Genomic DNA, 20,184 nt, shown 5'->3' on the forward strand with positions numbered 1-20,184 from the left:
ATGTGTGTATATGTTAACATAGTATTGTAAACTATCAGTGTATACATTATGTCTATGGTTTCCAGAAGCAGAAATGTGGTTACTGGAGGGAGAAGCACATTTGCAATGTATGGAACCTGCAGTTGATTTCTGGAAAATTCTTCCAATCATCAGCCATGTTTAATTGTTAGTGGAGGAGTCAGTTCTCATCAAATCTAGTCAGAATGGAAATTTTCTACTGTTGGGAATATATTTGATCAGGCAATGTATACAAATCAAACAGCAGTGTATATTTAAAAAATTACAATTATGCAGATTTGTTTTTTAATAAAAATTCCTGTTTGTAGGGCATAATCTTACAACAGGACTGCAAACTAATACAAATTTTGTGAGGTTGCATATTTTATGCATTTCATCTATCAATAATGAAAGCAAATTTGGATTTGTCATTATAGAAAAAAGTACATTATTTTTCTTTTCTCTTTAATGCAAATTGCTATTATAAAATTATTCTTAGATGAAGAGATGATGAGAAATATTGTAGTCAAAACTGGAGAGAAGGTATGTATTACAAAGGTACCAGGCAGTTTATAAGAATGCTTTTTTTTTCTGTGATAGTGTTTGTCAGCTATTTAAAATTCTTTGTTTGTTGTGATTTTTCTTTGTCTATGCAAATATGCACTTCCACACACAAGTTTGTGTTTTTACTTTTATACTATTATATTTAAAAAGTGGGTCCCACTAACCCACTGTTGGTGGGAATGCAAACTGGTTAAGCCACTATGGAAGTCAGTCTGGAGATTCCTCAGAAACCTGAAGATAACCCTACCATTCAACCCAGCCATCCCACTCCTTGGAATTTACCCAAAGGAAATTAAATTGGCAAACAAAAAAGCAGTCTGCACATTAATGTTTATTGCAGCTCAATTCACAATAGCTAACACCTGGAACCAACCCAAATGCCCATCAACAGTAGACTGGATAAAGAAATTATGGGACATGTACTCTATAGAATACTATACAGCAGTCAAAAACAACGAAACCCAGTCATTTGCAACAAGATGGAGGAATTTGGAAAACATCATGCTGAGTGAATTAAGCCAGTCCCAAAGGGACAAATATCGTATGTTCTCCCTGATTGGTGACAACTAACTGAACACCAAAGGGGAAACCTGTTGAAGTGAAATGGACACTATGAGAAACAGTGACTTGATCAGCTCTTGTCCTCACGGTTGATGTACAATGTAATACTTTATTCATTTAGTATTTTTTTTTGTTCTAGTACCATTGGTTGAACTCTGTAATTAACACACAATTATTCTTAGGTGTTTAAATTTTAACTGAAAAGTGATCCCTGTTAGGAATTCGGAAAACATTATGTTGAGTGAAATAAGCCAATCCCAAAGGGACAAATACCACTTGTTCTCCTTGATAGGTGACAACTAACTGAGCACCAAAAAGGAAACCTGTTAAAGTGAAATGAACACTATGAGAAGCGGTGACTTGATCAGCCCTCACCCTGACTGTTGATGAGCAGCTTAATATGTTATCCCTCTTAGTATTTTTTTTTGTTTGTTCTACTTAATACTTTTGGTTGAATACTGTAATCAATACACAATTCTTCTTAAGTGCTGAAACTTAACTGAAAAGTGATCGCTGTTAAATATAAGAGTGGGAATAAAAGAGGGAAGAGATGTGCAATTCAGGACATGCTCAAGCTGACTTACCTCAAACAGTAGAGTTATAAACATACCAGGGGATTCCAATTCAATCCCATCAAGGTGGCATGTACCAATGCCATCTCACTAGTCCCAGTGATCAATTTCTGTTCACAATTCATTGTAATGATAGGACTAAGAACCAAAGGGATCACATAAACAAGAATAGTGTCTGCAAATACTAGCTATTAGAATCAAAAAGGGAGAGAATGATCCAACATGGGAAGTGAGATACACAGCAGACCCATAGAATGGCAAATGTCCTAACAGCACTCTGACCTCAGAATCAGCCCTTAAGGCATGCGGATCTGGCTGAAATGCCCATGAGAGTATTTCAGGCATGGAAAGCCAAGACACTCTGTGGGAAAAAAAAAAACTAAATGAAAGATCTCCACGAGTGAGATCCCAGTGGAAAGAATGGGTCATCAAAGAAGGAGGTACCTTTCTCTGAAGGGAGGAGAGAACTTCCACTTTGACCATGGCCTTGTCGAAATATGATCAGAGTCAGTGAACTCAGGGGGCTTCCATAGCCTTGGCAGCTCATGACAAGAGCCTAGGGTGATTATTGATGCCATAAACAAGAGTGTCAATTTGTTAAGTCAACAACAGGAGTCACTGTGCACTTACTCCTCATATAGGACCTTTGTCCTTAGTGTGCTGTACATTGAGATTTAATGCTATAACTAGTACTCAAACAATATTTTTCACCTTATGTTTCTGTGGGAGCAAACTGTTGAAATCTTTACTTAATGTATGCTAAACTGATCTTCTGTATATAAAGAGAATCGAAAATGAATCTTGATGTGAATGGAAGGGGAGAGGGAGTGGATAAGGGGAGGGTTGAGGGTTGGAGGGACGTTATGGGGGGGAAGCCATTGTAATCCATATTCTGTACTTTGGAAATTTATATTCATTAAATAAAAGTTAAAAAAATAGGTAAAAAAAAAGTGGGTCCCCAAATTGTAGAAACCTCAGATCAGACCCCACAAAATCTGGAGCTGCCAGTTACTGTTTTATCACTCAGCCTTTCCTATTTTCAGCTCTTCTCTGCCCTATTCCATACCCAGAGACATCTATAGATTGTCCCATTGGGTTTATTTGCTCTTTGGTCTCCAGAGGAGAGAGATGTTGAGTTGTTGATTCCTTTTGCATCCTTCTCATTTCTCACCCTAGTTATTGCAGTGAATGTACCTCTCCAAGACCTCAGGACTAGGTGGAAGACTCCCGCTCTGTAGATCAGGATTTCAGTAACACCATCTTCTCCCTTTTCTTTTTCAGGCCTTAGATGTAAAGACACTCCCTGGGATGCCTTGTCGCTCCCCCTCTTCGCGGAGGAACGACACAGGACCCTGCGCTGTTCTTTTGTCTGCTCGGCCCTCCCCGGGTTTGCTGCTGGTTCTTCCCAGGTTGGCTACCGACCCTTCCACCTCCGTGGAAGGGCGGGCCCCCTGCCACTTTCCCCACTTCCGCGGGGGAGCGGCACACCGCCGGCCGGATCTCTCGGGGGCTGCTCAGGTGTTCCTTCAGATAGATGTTCCTGGTGCATGTTGTCTCTCCCCTCCTTTATAGTCCTCTTCCACCAATCCCAACTCTGCTACCCACACGCCGAGTACGCTGCTCTCCTCCAATCAGGAGCAGGATCAGCTCCTGCAGGTCATCACTCAAGTTGGCGAGAGGCAGCTGCGTAGAAGTTGTTACTCCCCTCTCAGCGCCTTATTGTGGGAGAGCAGATGCATAGAATAAGTCTTAATTCCAGTAACAGTCTAGTCCGAGTTGCTCCCCACAATGCCTCATCATCTCTGCTGATTTCCTTAATCCTGTTCTAGATGTTAAGTGTATAGTTCCATTGTTAAAACTTTTCAGTTACAGTTTTTTGAGTGTATTGTTTTCTGCTAGCACTCATAGGGTATTGAGGTTAACCCTGAGTAGAGAAGGCAGGGGTGACAAATTAGCCAAAACTTATTGGCTCCTTTTGATACATGTGATACCTCAGCTTGCACATTCCCTTCATGTCTAAAAGCTGTGCTCTACTTGATCCTGCTTACAGAATTAGGCTCTTGGGCAAGAAAGAGGTTTTCTATATTTAGTTTTTTGACTTCCTAGGGTTACTGCATATCCCTTTGCCCTTCTGAGAGTGTGCCTTCTTCCCAGAATGTCAGCACTGAACAGCATATGTATCTTTGATACTCCATACCTGTGTTCTGTTAAGTATTTCAAATTATTTGTGTTTTTTCTTCTTGTTACTCCCGTAGGTACATCTCTCTTTTCCTTTCTCTTCCAGCATCTTTAGTATAATATCTGCAACTAGTTTAGACATTTGCTTTATGTCAGAAGAGCTTATGATTTCAAGTAACTTATGCTTTCTGTCTTGCAGAAATCCCTGAGGCAAAATGCTAAGGGTCTGAATGAAATAGTTAAAAGGAAAAATATAGAGTGCAAAAATTAAAATTTTGTTATTATGCCCCCATGATCATTCAGAATTTTTGGAGAGTGGGTGTTCCTGTGATACAAACTGTTTTCCAGAGCCTACATGTGGCAGATTGTTGCCTGCTGATTTTCAGATCCATACTCTGCCTTTCTTGACCTTTCTCTTCTAGTAAAAGAAACTACGTCTCTCAGGCCACTAGTCCTACAGCATCTCTGTAGGTTTGGCCAGTGGGTTCACTGGCATAAAGAGTGTATACAGACAGAAAGAAGATGGAATATTCCTTCTCCTCTCTCTGCTTTGTGTGGCATATTTGCCAGCATCTTTGTATCTCTTCTGTGGGTCCAGATCCAGCTGGAAGCACCTGTTTTCGTGGATCTACTGGAAATGGCAACTGTTTCATGATTCAAGTTTCTTCTCCTTATATTCCTCCAGCCCTAGAGTGACAGCAGCTTGCCATCATTGTCAATCTCTGAGATGCCTCACCATCCCCTGTTTGGTGCTTTAGTCCTTTCATCAAGTAAATTTAATCCCTAGATTAAATTCTGTTTGAAATACCTAGAGTTCTACAGTGCTTTCCTTCTGTGTTCTGACTACAGTTTAAATAATGCATCATGCTTCTGCCCAGTGGGAGAATTTGTCTTCAGCTGAGACTCCATCTTTCTCAGATTGTATGTAAAAATTAGCACCCCCATCAACGAAATCCAGGATTTATTAAAAGTACAAAGAACATAAAATCTGTTCTGCTGTCTACTTTGAGCAGGTCTAACCCTCACATGATAATGTGGATAAGTAGATCAAACTAAGTAGCAACTGACTGCTTTATTGCAACCCCAGGTCAACTCTTGCAAGGTTCCTAAGGAAGACTGTTTCCTTGTTCCAGTCCATGGTTAGTTTCAAGCAGTGATCTTGACAAGAGGAAAAATGTAGTTATATAACCGTGATTCATTATCCACTCAAACTTAGGAGAAGCAATAAGTCAATGGTGCCCAGAAGATGCTCCCAAATACATGTTTTTGTACACTCTCAAGTTTGGAATTGTTTTGCTTGCTGAGTTTATTTTATATAGCTGACTTCTCACACAATTCTTTCTAGACCTGTTCTATTAAATTTGATTTTTACTTTATTTTAATTTAGTTTTATTAGAATATCTTTAGCATGGGAAAAGATGTGCCCAGAACAAAAAAAGAATAGGCTGTGAATAGGCATTTGATCTTAGTGAATCAGATTCATTCTCTCTCTCTCCCTCTCTCTGTCTGCCTGTCTCTCTCATACACACACACACACATTTAATGACTATATAATTTCTTGTCAAATGTTATTCAATTGCTTCCCACATAAGCAATCTTAGCTTTGCCATTATACATATTTCGGATGGCAACTATAACTGGCCATTTTACCTTTCTACCTCAAACTATACAGAGTAAGTTTCCTTTCTTACCTACCACTCTCACCAGAGCATTGGAATGAAGTTAAATGCAGACAATGATGAAACTTATTAAGAAGACAGTTGTAGATCAGTTTAGATCAGTTTGGTCAAACTCCAGCTATAACTGTGGACAAAATTTCATTTTGTGTGGACATTCTCCAGTTTCTTCCTTATTATTTTGGTTCTATTTCCGTAAGATATTAGTGACTCAAAAATATTCCTCCAAATTCACTGACTACACATATTTTATTTTTAACCATACTTTTTTCCCAAAGCAATAGCTTCCTCATCTGATTTATACTGCTTTATCAATAAATTATATTTTAAGATGAGACAGTACTAGGGCAATCTGAAAGGAACTCAACAACAAAACTCTGTGGTTTTAATTCCAGTGTGCCACCAGGAATGTGTCTTGGGTCCCATCTGCCTCCAGTTCTGTATCTTAGTTCAATACATCTGACTGAGTGGAAGACAGCCTGTATTCAAAAGTGTGGGAAAGAGGATCTCAATGCAACCACTCTGCCCTTTCCTGTTAATTTCTATCTAACAGTTAAGAGTTTATTTTTTTAAAGATTTGTTTGTTTATTTATTTGAAAGACAGAGTTACAGAGAGGCAGAGGCAGAGGCAGAGGGAGAGAGAGAGAGGTCTTCCATCTGCTGGTTCACTCTCCAAATGGCCGCAATGACCAGAACTGGGCCTATCCAAAGACATGAGCCAGGAGCCAGGAGCCTTTTCCAGGTCTTCCACATGGGTGCAGAGACCCAAGGACTTGGGCCATCCTGTACTACTTTCCCAGGCCATAGCAGGGAATGAATCAGAAGTGGAGCAGCCAAGACTTGAACTGGCACCCATATTTAATGCCAGAACTGCAGGCAATGGCTTTACCTACTATAGCATAGCACTTGCCCCGAGAGTTTATTTTGATCTTAGAATTTTACCTATTCTTTACACTCCAGATCATGAGGATTTACTTTTTGTCTCATTACTTTAAGAAGCAATAGTAACAATACCAACACAGGTCATTCAAACAAAAGGAATATTATTACTTTTAATAAAAATTAGTAATACAATGAACTACTATATACTTCACAGAACCTGTAATCTCAGTTTGTGGAGAACTTGGCTGGCTGTTATACTTTTGCTGAACTGCACTCTCTTACTGACCTTATTGCATAGAAATTATTGTTCTTGATATGTCCTCCAGAATGCTGCCAAGAAAAGTAATCCAGAAGTGACTGCCTCTGGTGGGGCTGACCTGAAGATTTACTATCTCTGATCCTTGTGACCATGGTTTATTTGGACCTCTTTTGTGATCCTATAGAACTAGAAAGCTGCTTATCAAAATTGCTACTAGTCATTTATTCACTGGTTAGTCCATATTTGTTAAATAATTTCACAACCGGGCCTGGCATTTTGGTGCAGTGGGTTAAGTCTCTGCCTTCAATGTGGGCATCCCATATGGGTGACTATTCGAGTCCTGACTGCTCTACCTTTGATCCATTTCCCTGCAAATGCACCCAGGAAAGCAGGAGAGGATGACCCAAATACTTGGGCCCTTGCACCCATGTGGGAGACCCGGATGTAGTTTCTGGCACCTGACTTCAGCTTGGCCCAGCCTCAGCCAGTATGACTATTTTGGGAATGAATCAATGGATGGAAGATTCTCTCTCTGTGTGTGTGTGTGTGTGTGTGTGTCTAATTGCCTTTCGATAATGTATACTACAAAGATAAACAAAATAATGCTGTTAGAACTAGAGATAGTGGCTACCCTTGTGGCTGGGATAGAAACTGGGAAGGTGGGAGATTGCATTTCTGAAGTGTTGCTTGTTTAGTTTCTTGGTTGCTTAGATATACTCAATTTGAAAATTCCCTGAGTTTTATACCTATGACATGTTTGCTTCTCTCTGTGTATATTATACTTCAGTGAAAAAATAAAACAGTAGAACAAATGAAAATTGAGCATCACTAATTGTCAGCTACTCTTCCAGCTGCTGGAAATAATATAGTGAACAAAACTGAACGAAGCTACTTTTACTGGGGAGTGAAGAGACAGGTATGTATGATGAAGAAAAGCTAAAGTTATTTCAAAACTACAGTTGGTCAGTGATCATTTCATCTTTCAATTTATGAAGTCTGATATTATAGTTGAATATTTGACAATATGTTATCTCTCATTCTGTCTCTAAGATCTTCTTTTGAATGTTATATATATATATATATATATATATATATATATATATAATCTTTGATGCTTTCTTTTTCTTGACCGTCGATTTCCAAGTGGTTTTAGGCTCATTTTTTATCAGTACATCAATGGACATATGCCAATTACCACAAAGTGTTCATTTCTCATAAAGGAATAGAAACACAGCAAGCTAAAAAGCTTGCCACAGCAGCCAGTGGTACATGGGACCTATTACAGCCATCTAAGTAACCTCAGTAGTGATCTGTTTACAAAGGAAAGATTATTTGTTTTCAAGATCTATTGCCCACTTAGTAACTTCACTGACAAATGCAGTGTTATTCAATATTATTGTCACATGTTTTCAACATTGTGCTTTAATTGCCTTCCAAGCAAAATGAATACTTTAATTATTATGCCTAATTGTGCAGAGAGAACAATTGCAAAAACAGGAATAGACATTGATGTTCCAATGTGCTTTCATAGGATAAATGATGTCCAAGAATCAAAAGAAAAATGCTGAGAAAACAGATGAAAAAGTCTTGGGGAACATGCAGAGACTTTATTACATACATGGTCCACGAGAATGGCAAAGAAAGATGTTGATTAGAGGGGAGAACACTGTGGTCTTTACTTTTATCACTTTTGATTGTGTCAAAATATCTCCAGGGACTGAGGGAACACATGAAGCCGCCAGTTTGGGTTATAAATGAAGTTAATGGCATTACTTAATTAGCATTGTATGCACACTGTATTACTGAATACAGTGTTCCTCTAGTGGAATTTGTGTGGACATCTTTTCCATTATTATCACTATTCTTTCCTTTCTAGTAGTCTTCCCTTCCTCATACATCATGAGATAGTATGTGTGTGGCCCCTGTTGGTCATTTTTTACCGCATGGCTCTACCTACAGGTTACAGTTGGTTGGACGAGAATCAGAGACTCATTCCCATATTATGGCCACAATTCTACAGTTGATTGGTAAAGAGGTACATATCTGACCCAAACTGGACCTATTCCTTCTGTAGGAATTTTGAATTAGGTCTTAGGGAGAACAATTGATCTCTCTCTGTGTAATTGTTGTTCATTGACATTTCGTCTGCCATTTGCCATACTCTGTAATAGAAAGGAGTGGTGTAGGTGTACAGTTAAGAGCAGAATTGAGAGATGGACATAATTGAGGTCTTTCCTGTATTTGGTTCCTGTCCATTCATAGGGCCAGTAAACATTCCTGTTCTAAATTGCTATTCTGAAATGGCAAAGTGTGTTTCTGTACTTGGAAACAATGGAAAACTCTTATGTCTCCCTATCTTTCTTCAGCTCTCTGACTCCTTGGAGAGATCATTAGGCTAGGGCTGAATGAACAACTATATTGGGAATATATGTGTGTGAATAATCATTAGAAAATGATATGTGGCCGGTGCTGTGGCTCACTTGGCTAATCCTCCACCTACGGCGCCAGCAACCCGGCCTCTAGTCCCTGTTGGGGCGCCAGGTACTAGTCCCGGTTGCTCCTCTTCCAGTCCAGCTCTCTGCTGTGGCCCGGGAGGGCAGTGGAGGATGGCCCAAGTGCTTGGATCCCTGCACCCGCATGGGAGTCTGGGAGGAAGCACCCGACTCCTGGCTTTGGATCAGTGCAGCACCGGCCGTGGCGGCCATTAGGGAAGTGAACCAATGGAAAGCAGACCTTTCTCTCCGTCTCTCTTTCTCTCACTAACTCTGCCTGTCAAAAAAAAAAAAAAAAAAAAAAAAAGAAGAAGAAGAAAATGATGTGTAATATATGACAAACCCACAGCAGACATATTGAATGGGGAAAATTTGGAAGCATTTTCACTAAGATCCAGAACCATACAAGGATGCCCACTTTTACAATTGCTATTAAGTATACTTCCAGAAGTTTTACAAGACATACTACATGGCAGTTATAATCAAAACAGCTGGATACTGGCACAAAAATAGACATGTAGATAAATGGAACAGGATAGAAACCCTTTAAATTAAAGCATGCATCTATAACCAACTAATCTTTTACAAAGGAGCTAAAATCAATCTCTGAAGGAATAACAGCCTCTTCCACAAATGGAACTGGGAAAACTGGATCTATGCAATGCAGAGTATGAAACAAAACCCCTACCTTACACCTTATAAGGTATGTAACAAAACCCCTACCTTACACCTTGTGTGCTTAGTGAAACAAGCCAGTCCTAAAAAACAAATATCATATGTTTTCCCTGATACGTTGTAGTTAATATAGAATACAAAAATGTATAAGAATGAAACAGACATCTTGTAATTTGATTCTTGTTTTTAGCCCTTGCTTATATTTGCATATGGTCTCTACTTTTTGCTTGTTGAATATTATGGTTAGGGCTTCATTAAGACTGTGATTGAAATTATGTTTTTTGCCAGAACTAACGAAAAAAAGTGAGAGGATCATGGGAGGGATCTTAGATGTTATCTTAGATGTTAGATGTTATCTTAGATCTTTGATGTTATTTTAGAATTGTATCTGTGAAATACATAATTTTTTTCTTTATATTACTAAAAATTAAAAATGATTTTTCCTCCAAAGTGTAAATTCCTAGGAATAGACAGAAACTGTATATTGTAAGGCAGGTTTTTTAATTACATTTTTAATCTTAAAAATTTGTGTTAAGTTTGCTTTTCCACCTGATAGTCTGTGTAATATATTTTGTCTAATATATTTATATAAATTCAAGAATTTAAATAGTTATTGGTACCATTAAAAAAAGAAAAAGATGTGAATTGATAAAATTGCATGTATTCAGGTATGTGGATCATACCCTGTGTGCTTTGGCAGGATATACTAACAAAATGGAAATAGATTCTGTATAATGAACTCATCTAGTTGGAGATGCTGAAGAACTTACCAAAAATTTATACATTTTTTTCTGGGTGGCAGAGGCACCCCTATGAATTTCAATCTCAATTTTTAGGTGGGCGAGTTACTTGACCTAAGAAACATTCAGTTCATTTTTAATTTTTTTAAAGATTTATTTGTTTATTTGAAAGGCAGAGTTATAGACAGAGAAGGGGAGAGACAGAGAGAGAGGTCTTCCCTCTAGTGGTTCACTCTCCAAATGGCCACAATGGCCAGATCTGGGCTGATCTGAAGCCAGGAGCCAAGAGCTTTTCTGGGTCTCCCACATGGGTACAGGGGCCCAAGCACTTGGGCCATCTTCTACTGTTTCCCCAGGCAATTAGCAGAGAGCTGGATCAGAAGTGGAGGAGTTGGGACAAGAGCCAGCGTTCATATGTAAGGGATGCCAGCACCACAGGTGGAGGCTTAACCTACTACACCATAGTACTGGCCCCTCAGTTCATCTTTTAAAAGGGGAAATACATGCATATACATATACATATATATATATATATATATATAGTTATAATGAGTTAAATGAGGAAACGCTCATGCAGATTTTAGCACAGTAAGTACTCTCTGTATGTTCATGGTTAACACTAGGAAAGGATACATTTTTGAAGGTAAAATGGTGACTCTGACAGAGATATCCAAAGAACATGTGTCAGACATTTCATTTAACTCATTATTAAATGAAACTAAACAGTTAAAGGGGAACCCAAAGAATAAGCTCATTTATACACCAGGCATATTGAAACTAAATGTTCTAAACAGTGCATAGTTTTCCTTTGAATGCACCCAGTAATCTTTTATGCTTGTTCTAAATTTCCTGACATCATTATAATTATTATTAATTCATCTTAGCTGAGTTCCCCTGTTCATGCCCACTTATCAAAAAGGACTCTACTTTTGACATATCATAAATCTCATGTGCTTAAAACCCATGCTTATAATATAAATATTCTTGTCCATTCCAAGCAGGTTTTGCAGTAGAGTTCCATGACTACAACCCTGTATTATCAAGCCTTCAGTTCTTGGCCATAACTTAGCAGTTTGGATTAAAGTCAAAGGGAAAAATATGTTGAGGCTTAAACAAGAAAGAAAAAGGGAAGTGGTCATGCTGGCAATTTACCCATTTAGAAAATGTCTGGGGCTATGAAAACTAAATCCTCTGTTGGCAGTGCACACTCAAGCAAGAAAGTCTATTTGGTGTGAGAAATAGGACTCAACCTTTCATTTTCAGCAATTTAATCAAATCTCTCCCGCTCTCTCAAATATTTATTTAGTCTCCTATAATTTATGGTAACCATGGCACTTACTATTACCCAGGTGTTAAATCTAATACAAAAAGGGTAAAAAGAATAGTAAAGAAGTATCAACTGATGCCCAAGGGAACTTATTAAGTGTATTTCATTTAAATAATCCAATTCAACGGATTGAGGCGGAACACTTTAAAAAAAAGTACAACTTGAAGGAATTTAGCTTATATTGGAGCAGGCACCTTACCTGCAAGCTGCCCAGATCTTTAATTTTAATAATTTTTATAGTAAATTTCTTTTTTTTAATTTCTTTTTTCTATTTAAAGGCAAATTTAGAGGGAGAGACAGAGTGAGAGAGAGCAAGGGAGGGAGAGAGAGAGATACCTTTCATCTGCTGGTTCACACTCCAGATGGCCTCAGTGGTCAGGGCTTGGCCAGACTGAAGGCAGGAGCCAGGAGCTTCTTCTGGGTCTCCCATATGGGTACAAGGGCCCAAACACGTGGGCCATCTCCCAGGCACATTAGCAGTGAGCTGGATCAGAAATGGAGCAGCTGGGACTTGAACCTCCACCCATATGGGTTGCCAGCCATTAAAGGTAGCAGCTTTATCCTGTACTCCACAACGCTGGCCCCTTGCACACTTCTTAGAAAGGCTGCTTTACAAGCATTGTGTTGTTTTTTCCTTAGTCTTATTTTGTGATGTCATGAGATTGATATTAGGATCTACCACTTGACCGGTGCACAGTAGAGCCAGTGACTTGTATAAGAGCATGGTCAAAGGCCTTAAACACATATTGTATTTCATCTAGTTTGTATCCTTGATCTATGAAGGGTAATGTTTTTCTTGCTTTGAAACAAACCATTTCAGGAGGTTAGCTATGTAACCTCACAGTATACCTTTCCTACAGTTGCTTTTCTTTTTTAGAAACCACCCAGTTTCATAACTTCTTCTTAACCAACAGCAACACTGCTATGCATCTTCACATACTCAGCTTCTGGGTTTATTTGGTAACTATGCTCTACCACATCCCAGAACCATTTTTAGAGAAGTAGATACTCAGTGCCACTAATTCTCAGGGAAATGTAAGTCAAAACTACAATGGGAGATCATCTCACACCTGTTAGTATGGCTGTTATCAGGAAAACAAAACCAGTGTTGGCAAGGATGTTGAAAAATTAGAACCTTTGTATTCTGTTGATGGAATGTAAAATGGTGCAGTAGCTAAGGAAAACAGCATGAGGACACCTTAAAAATTAAAAATAGAGACAATGTGATTTTACAATCCCACTTCTGGGTATTTAGCTAAAAGAATTGAAATCAGAAACTTGAAGAGAGAATATTGCTTTATTTTTATTGAAGCACTGTTTACAGTTTTAAGATGAGGGAACAAGGTAATGTTCAGGAACAGATGAATGGATAAAAAAATAGTATATACACAATTGAATATTATTCAGCTTTTGAAAAAGAGTTCTGAAATAGTAGACCATGTGGATAAAACTGGAGGATTTTATTCAGAGAGAAATAAGCCAGTCACAAAAGGAGAAATACTGGGTGATTCAACAGTATGAGGTATCTAAAATAGTTAAGTTCATAGAATCAAAGAGTAGCTGATAGTTGTCAGAGCCTTCGTATGGGGGAGTTGTGGAGAAAAATGGGGAGTTGTTAATGAATGGGCTAAGTTTCAAGTAAACCAAATGAATAAATTCTGGAGACCTGTACCCCATTGAAAATACAGTTAACAAGAATGTATTTTATACTTAAAATGTGTTGAGGGTAAATCTGCATTAAGTGTTACTAACACAACAAAATAAAATTTAAAAAAAGAAAGAGAAGACAGGATTAGGATGCAAATCTACAGGGTCTAGAGGGCTACCTGACTAGTGGGTTAGTGCTGAAGGTGCCTATAGAAGTGAACCAAACCCCCGTAAAGGCAGAAGACTGCACTATGGTCTGACTCTGCCTCTACCAAGCAGAACGACTTTGGGTGAATAATTGAATTATTATTTTTTAAACTCCTAAGCATGTTTATCATCATTTGATCTAAAGTTGGTTAGTAGAAAAATGATGACAATTGACTCCCTGATATGAATTTGTTAGTGTTATCATCTGAAGAGAGTATGAGCTTTGAAGATACAGACCTTTGCTTTGTCTTTAAATAGTTGCTTTTCAGTAAATAAAGAATCATTTAATGTCTTTCAGTCTCAGTTTACACTCCTGCAAAATGGAATGACAGTATCTCATGGGCTTGCTATAAATACCCACAAATACTCCAGGAAACCACAAAAGCATGACAAAAAATAAGAGTCAAAACTCAAGAAACAAAAATAAAGAAGCCAGCATGACACCCCCAGAGGAACACAATAACATCTCAATATTAGAATGTGAAGATGAAGAGATTGGGAAAATGCCAGAAATAGAATTCAGAAAATTAATCATAGGATTATTAAAAAAAACAGAAGCAAATTCATGATCTAAAGAAAATCATATGTGACATGAATGAACATTTTTCCCAGGAAATTTAGAATATAAAGAGAAGTCAAAATGAATTTTAGAAATGAAGAATTTGGGGCCGGCACTGTGATGCAGTGGGTTAATGCCCTGGCCTGAAGTGCTGGCATCCCATATGAGTGCTGGTTTTAGTCCCGGCTGCTCCTCTTCTGATCCAACTCTCTGCTATGGCCTGGGATAGCAGTAGAAGATGGCCCAAGTCCTTAGGGCCCCTACAAGAAGAAACTGGAAAGATACCAAATAAATAACCTATCAATGCATCTCAAGGACTTAGAATGTCAACAACAAATCAAAACCAAAACTAGTAGAAAGAAAGAAATAATTAAAATTAGAGAAATAATAAACAAAATTGAAACAAGAAAATACAGAAAATCAGTGAAATGAAAAGCTGGTTTTTTGAAAAAATAAACAAAATGGATACACCATTGGCACAACTAACCAAAAAAAAAAAAAAAAAAGGAAAAGACCCAAATCCATAAAATCAGAGATGAAAAAGGGAATGTAACAACAGATACCACAGAAATAAAAAGAATCAGCCAGAGCTGTGGCTCACTTGGCTAATCCTCCGTCTGTGGCGCTGGCACCCCGGGCTCTAGTCCCGGTCAGGGCACCAGGTACTAGTCCCAGGTGCTCCTCTTCCAGTCCAGCTCTCTGCTGTGGCCCAGGAGGGCAGTGGAGGATGGCCCAAGTACTTGGGTCCCTGCACCTGCATGGGAAGCACCTGGCTCCTGGCTTTGGATTGGCACAGCGCCAGCCATAGCAGCCATTAGGGGAGTGAACCAATGGAAGGAAGACCTTTCTCTCTGTCTCTCTATCTCTCTCACTGTCTATAACTCTCTCTCTGTCTCTCTCACTGTCCAACTCTGTCTCGCCAAAAAACAAACAAAAAAAAAGAAATAAAAAGAATCATCAGAAATTATTACAAAGAGCTGTATACCAACAAACTAGGAAACCTAGAAGAAATGGATGGATTCCTAAAAAGAAAAAATCTACCAAAATTAAGTCATGAATACAGAAATCCTAAGTAGACTAATAACCAAGATGGAGATTGAATCAGTAGTAAAGAAATCCCCACAAAGAAAACCCCAGGACTGGATGGCTTCACTGCTGAATTCTAACAGACATTTAAAGAAGAACTAATTCCAATTATTCTCAATCTATTCAAAAACTATTGAAACGGAGAGAATTCTCCCAAACTCCTTCTGTAAAGCCTGCATCACCTTAATACCAAAAGCTTGAAAAGATGCAACAGAGAAAGAGAACTATAGAACAATATCCCTCATGAACATAGATGTGAAAATCCTCAACAAAATATTTGCCAATAGAATCTAACAACACATCAGAAAGATAATCCACTCTGACCAACTGGGATTTATTCCCGGAATGAAGTAATGGTTTAATATTTGCAAATAAATGTGATACACCACATTAACAAATTGAAGAACAAAAACCATATGATTCTTTCAATAGATATAGAGAAGGCATTTAATAAAATACAACATCCTTTCATGATGAAAACTCTAAGCAAATTTAGTACAGAAGAAACATTCCTCAACACAATCAAGGCAATTTAGGACAAACCCATGGCCAATGTCCTATTGATTGGGAAAAAGTAGGAAGTATTCCTACTGAGATCCAGAATCAGGCAAGGATGCCCATTCTTTTTTTTAAGATTTATTTATTTATTATTTTTATTTGAAAGTCAGAGTTACACAGAAGAAGAGGCAGAGAGAGAGAGAGAGAGAGGTCTTCCATAGGCTGGTTCACTCCCCAGTTGGCTGCAGTGGCTGGAGTGAGTTGACCCAAATCCAGGAGTCAGCAGCCTCCTCCAGGTCTCCCATGTAGGTTCAGGGGCCCAAGGACTTGGGCCATCTTCTACTGCTTTCCCAGGCCATAGCAGAGAGCTGGATTGAAAGTGGAGCATCCGGGACTTGAACCGGCACCCATATGGGATTCCAGCACTGCAGCTGGCAGCTTTACCTGCTATACCATAGCACCGGCCCCAAGGATGCCCTCTCTTGGCATTGCTGTTCAATGTAGTCCTGGAACTTTTACCCAGAACCATTAGGTAAGAAAAAGAAATCAAAGAGATACAAATTGTGAAGGAAGAAGTCAAATTAACCCTATTTGCAGATGACATGATTCTATATGTAGGGGTTCCAAAAGACTCCCCTAAGAGACTATTGGAACTCATAGAAGAGTTTGGTAAAGTAGCAGTATAAAAAATCCACACACAAAAATCAACAACATTTGTGTACACAAACAATGCCATGGCTGAGAAAGAATTTCTAAGATCCAATCACAATAGTTGTGAAAATAAATCAAATACTTGGGAATAAATTTAACAAAGGATGTCAAGGATCTCTACAATGAGAATTACAAAACACTAAAGAAAGAAACAGAAGATACAAGTAATAGAAAAATCTTCCATGTTCATGGATTGGAAGAATCAATATCATCAAAACGACTATTCTTCTGAAAGCACTTTACAGATTCAATGTGATTCCAATCAAAATACCAAAGACATTCTTCTCAGATATAGAAAAATGATGCTAAAATTCATATGGAAGCACAGGAGACCCCAAATAGCTAAAGCAATCTTATACAACAAAAACAAAGTCAGAGCCATCACAATACCAGATTTCAAGACATACTACAGGGAATTTATAATCAAAACAGCCTGGTAATGGTACAAAAACAGATGGATGGACCAATGGAATAAAATAGAAATGCCAGAAATCAGTCTAAGCATCCACAACCAACTTATCTTTGACAAAAAAGCTAAAATCAGTCCCTGGAAGAAAGACAGTCTATTCAACAAATGGTGCAGGAAAAACTGGATCATCACATGCATAAATAAGAAACAAGACCCCTGCCTTACACTTATACTAAAATCCTCTCAAAATGGATTAAAGACCTCAATCTATGACCAAATATAATTAGAGACCAAATTATTAGAGAATAGTGGGGAAACACTGCCAGACATTGGCATAGGCAAAGAGTTCTTGGAAAAGACCCCATAGGCACAGTCAATCAAATGTAAAATCGACAAATGAGACTACATCAAATTGAAAAGCTTCTGTATTGCAAAAAAATAATCAGCAAAGTGAAGAGGCAACTGACAGAATGGGAAAAATATTTGCAAACTATACAACTGATAAAGGATTAATAACCAAAATATATAAAGAGATCATGAAATTTAACAGCAACAAAACAAACAACTCAGTAAAGATATGGTCAAAGAACTTAAACATTTTTTAAAAGAGGAAATCCAAATGACCGACAGACACATGAAAAAATGCTCAGGATCACTAGCTGTCAGGGAAATGCAAATCACAACCACAATGAGGTTTCACCTCACCCCCATTAGAATGGCTTTCATACAGAAATCAACAAACAACAAATGCTGAGGAGGATGTGAGGGAAAAGGTACCCTAATCCACTGTTGGTAGGAATGTAAACTGGTAAAGCCACTATGGAAGACAGTATGGAGATATCTCAGAAATCTGAATATATACCCACCATATGATCCAGCCACCCCACTCCTGGAATTTACCCAAGGGAAATGAAATCAGCATGTGAAAGAGTCATCTGTACACCCATGCTTATTGCAGCTCAATTCTCAGTATCTAAGACATTGAATCAACCCAAATGTCTAACATTCCAAATTTGGATAAAGAAATTATGGGATATGTACACTATATAATACTGCACAGTAGTAAATAAAAAAAATCCAGTCATTTGCAACAAAATGGATGAATCTGGAAAACCTCATACTTAGTGAAATAAGACAGTCTCAAAGGGCAAATACCATATGTTCTTTCTGATCCAAGATAACTAATAGAGCACCTAAAAGGCACTTTATGAAGCAAAGACTCTGAACAACCCTTGTCTGGAATGTTGAGGAATGGCTTTTCTTTTTTTTTCTTCCTCTCTCTCTCTTTTACTATTTTTTGAACTATTTTCTTAACATAGAGATAATCCTATGTGTATAAAGTTAATTAAAAATAGAAACTAGTAAAAATATAGAGGGAATAAGAGAGGGAGGAGGTAGAGGGGTAGGAATTGTGGATGGAAGGGCGGGCACATGTTCCTAAAGTTGTAATTAGGAAGGCTATTAAGTTTGTAACCATAAAGCTGTATAATTCTGTATTCTACGGACTTACTCCTATGAGTACCGTTTAAAAACTTGCCATGGGACCCCCAAATCCTGTTAAGCTTGGGGTTAAAAATAGTATTTTAAGTGTTAAAATAATCATATGGATAATATTAAATGTTAAAATGATCATATAGATAGGAATAAGTGCTAAACTGATCATATAAATAGGATTTAGTGTTTGGTAATAATAATAGATAGAATTAAAAAGGAGTGAGGGCTCCAACATGGGAAGCAGTTCTTACAGTAGGCTTAGAGAATGACAATCACTTCAAGTAGCACTCTAACCTCAGTATCAACCCTTAAGGCATTCTGGTCTGGCTGAGAAGCCCATGAGAACATTTCAGGCATGGAAAGCCAAGATACTGTAGGAAAAAATGATGTCCTACATGAAGGACTTCGATGGGTCAGACCCCAGTGGAAAGAAGTGATCATCAAAGAAGGATGTACTTTTCTCTGAAGGGAGGAGAGAACCTCCACTTTGCTGATGGCCTTGTCTAAATACTGATGGAGTTTGTGAATTCAAAAGGCTTCAATAGCCTAGGCAGCTTATGTCAAGAGCCCTAGGTGATCACTTAGGTCATATGTAACAGTATTAATTGTTAAATTAACAACAGGAGTCACTGTTCACTAACCTCCCATGCAGAACCTCTGCTCTCAAAGAGTTGTATTAGGAGAGTTAGCAATAAAACTTGTTTTCAAAAATTTATTTCACTTTAGTGTAGTAAGTGGAGGATATACTTATGTCCCATGAATTTTAGGTAGGCTGAAGTGTCCAACTCCATTGCTTGTTTTCTTAGGAGCTTCTTTAATTAACAACAAAACTTGTTTGCAAAGACATACTTTTTCTTAAAGTATTAAGTGAAGTATACTCTTTTTTTAAATTTATTTGACAGGTAGAGTTATAGACAGTGAGAGAGAGAGACAGACAGAGAGAAAGTTCTTCCCTCTGTTGGTTCACTCCCCAAATGTCCACTACAGCCAGCACTGTGCCAATCAGAAGCCAGGAGCCAGGTGCTTCTTCCTGGTCTCCCATGCGGGTTCAGGGGCCCAAGGACTTGGGCCATCCTCCACTGCCCTCCTGGGCCACAGCAGAGAGCTGGACTGGAAGAGGGGCAACCAGGACTAGAACCCTGTGCCCATATGGGATGCTGGCACCACAGGCGGAGGATTAACCAAGTGAGCCACAGCGCCGTCCCCAAGTGAAGGATATTCTTACACCTCATAAGCTACAGTTATGTCTAAGTGCTTGAAAATGATGTAGCACTCTTGGGTGCTTCTTTAAAGTTAATTAAGTTTCTAAAAAAAAGATTAAAAAAGTGAAATTAACTTCGAGATGCAACGACTTTGAACAGCCCTTGTCTCGACTGTTGTGAAACAGTTTCTTCTTTTTTTTTCTTTCTTTTTTACTTTTTTCTTTTATCATACAAATTGATGAACTCTTTACTTACTATAGACTTAATCTTCTGTGCATAAAGTTAATTGAAAATAGATCTTAGTATAAAATAAGACTGGGAATAGGAGAGGGAGGAAGGAGAGGGTTGGGAGTGAAAGTGGGAGGGTGGGTCTGATAGAAAGAATCACTAATATCCCTAAAATTGTGTTTAAGAAATACATGAAGTTTGTATTCATTAAATAAAAGGT

The 20,184-nt window shown here is 38.3% G+C and overlaps 1 long non-coding RNA gene across 2 annotated transcripts in view; it reads left to right on the forward strand.

Moving 5' to 3' along the window:
* Positions 1-20,184, forward strand: part of LOC127484266 (uncharacterized) — a 453,346-nt gene that overhangs the window by 145,574 nt on the left and 287,588 nt on the right. The gene's annotated exons all lie outside the window — the stretch shown is intronic.

Source organism: Oryctolagus cuniculus, chromosome 15 (genome assembly GCF_051225735.1).
Source record: "Oryctolagus cuniculus isolate XC-2025 breed Fujian yellow rabbit chromosome 15, ASM5122573v1, whole genome shotgun sequence".
Classification (NCBI taxonomy): domain Eukaryota; kingdom Metazoa; phylum Chordata; class Mammalia; order Lagomorpha; family Leporidae; genus Oryctolagus; species Oryctolagus cuniculus.